Source organism: Magnolia sinica, chromosome 16 (genome assembly GCF_029962835.1).
Source record: "Magnolia sinica isolate HGM2019 chromosome 16, MsV1, whole genome shotgun sequence".
NCBI classification, from domain to species: Eukaryota; Viridiplantae; Streptophyta; class Magnoliopsida; order Magnoliales; family Magnoliaceae; genus Magnolia; species Magnolia sinica.
The window spans coordinates 38,618,578-38,620,872 of record NC_080588.1 but is presented as its reverse complement, the minus strand read 5'-3'; the positions used below and the strand labels follow the sequence as shown (position 1 = coordinate 38,620,872).

General features: G+C 38.6%; 1 pseudogene; it reads right to left on the bottom strand.

Moving 5' to 3' along the window:
• Positions 1 to 971: 971 nt before the first annotated feature.
• Positions 972 to 1,880, bottom strand: LOC131228708 (large ribosomal subunit protein eL19y-like; annotated as a pseudogene).
• Positions 1,881 to 2,295: the final 415 nt, after the last annotated feature.

Below are 2,295 nucleotides of genomic sequence, written 5' to 3'. Positions count from 1 at the left end.
TAGTTATACGGTATGTATGATTGATAACCTACTTACTTATGATAACATGATTGGTTGATAACATGCCTATGGTTGTTTTGGATGTCTTTACGGGAGCACCCTGATAAGACGTGTTTTACTCCCGACACGTAGTAGACTCACGAGCTGTGGTTTTCTCATACATATGACTTACACTTTTCAGGATGCATACAAGAGTTGTTGGAATTTGTTAATGTTTCCTTCATTACTGTTGAGCTGGTGCACCATATCATGTGTGACATGTCGAACAGGTTCGTCTCTTTGATATGCGTTGATATCATGTACGAAATGCATAACCACCTAAACAGATTAAACATTTAAAAAAATCACACTAAAAAATCCTTATAGGATCCCAGAATCAGAATCTAACATATGGGTATTGAGAGTCGAGAATGGGATACTACGGAGGTTGTCAGTGCCGGATTCGATAATTGAAAATTTTGTGAGCCCGGTTTTCAAGTTTGGGGCGTGACATAGCCTAATAAGGGAAGGTGGGTAATACAATCACTACCAGAAAATGGGGCAAAGGCTACGGATAAAAATCGTAGCCATAGACTTATAGTTATGGTTTTAGTCAGTAGAATGACTGCAGTGGTAGGTGCCGTAACAATAGGTCTATAATCTATGCCTACGGATTTAATCCGTAGCTATAGGTTCCAATAGCTATAGATATAATCCGTAGCAACATTCTGTAGCGAAAAGTATTTACAACTACGGATAATATTTGTAGCTAAAAGTAGTGCTGGATCCGTAATAATATGCTGCATTTAATAAAAGCTACGGTTGTCATATTACTAGCTACGGTTAATATCTGTAGCTATTTCCTACATTTAAAAAAAGTATTATAATCATTCATTCATTCAATTACCACCTACATTATCATTCATTCAATTACAATCATTCATTCATTTAATTACATTTAGTATTTTTTATTTTTTTTATTTTTTTAATCCAAACAAAACAGTCTTGCCATTTAATAAAAAGTACAAAACAAAAGTAGGAGCACCTCCCAAAAGTAATCCTGGTTTCCAAACACTACAGAAAAGATTTTTTTTTAAAAAAATAAAATAACTTTCCAACATATTAACTAAAAGCACCAACAGATTAGTACCTGCCCCTACTCATATCAACAACATCGCTTTTTTATTTCTTTTTTTTTTTTTTTTTTACTTCTTCTCTTTCTTGGCTATTGTGCAGATTATGTTGCAGGCACCCTTTCTCCAGGACCCTGAGCCAATCGCTCTTCCCTCCGGGCAATCTTCCTCTCCCTGCTGGCCTTGCTCTTAGCCCTCTTAGCCTCAAACTGATCACTGAGAGTCTTCTCTCTCGCCTTCTCAGCCTTCGACTTGTGAATGCTCTCCATCAGCACACACGCTTGTTCTTGAACATGTTACCCTTGAACTTCATGTACATGTCATGGTACATGTGCTTGTCTATCTTCTTGGAGTCCCTGTACTTACACAACAAGCGCTTAAGCACCCTCATCCTCCTCATCCAGAGCACCTTTGTTGGTAGCCTCACCTTCCTCGTACCCTTGCGCTTACCATATCCAGAGTGCCTCCCCTTCCTCTTTGCCTCCAAAGCCCGATGGGCTCGCGAACGGGAGTGAATCTTCATTAGCTTCCTAATGATAAAGCCATCTTTCACAAGCTTCCTAATGTTTTACCTGGAATTTGCCATTGAGATCTCGCTGGCTTCATTTGGATCAAGCCAGACCTTGCCCTTGCCACACTTGAGAACACTAGAGGCCAAGCGCTTTTGCAACTTCAGTGACACCATGGTTGCCGCTAGAAATTGCGCTGTGGGTGTGTATGATAAGAAGCTCGAGCACCTCTGTTTGCTAATAAGAAGCAGGGAGAAGGAGAGAGTTACCTTTAGTATGAATATAGAAAGATAGAAAAGAATATGGACAACACGGACATAATTCTAGTACCTGAACAAGCCCTGCATTTCTTCTCTTTCCAAGATGGAAGGATGGTCACATAATGCAAAACCAGAGAAAGGGAATGAGAAAATCAAGATAACTCAAAGATAACTATGCATGCTGGCATTTCAATTGAAGAGTCACAAGTTACCTCTCGGAAGAAGGTAATTGGCTGCTAACTAAGGGAATCGTTAGTAGAAATCCAAATCAAGAACATGCAATGATCATCTTTTAATTCGTCAAAGAATTATTCCTAGTTGAACTTGTATAAATAACAAAAAATAAAAATAAAAATGATCCAATGTAAAGCTAATGAGGTAGAAATCAGAAAAACCTACTTTGATGACGACCAT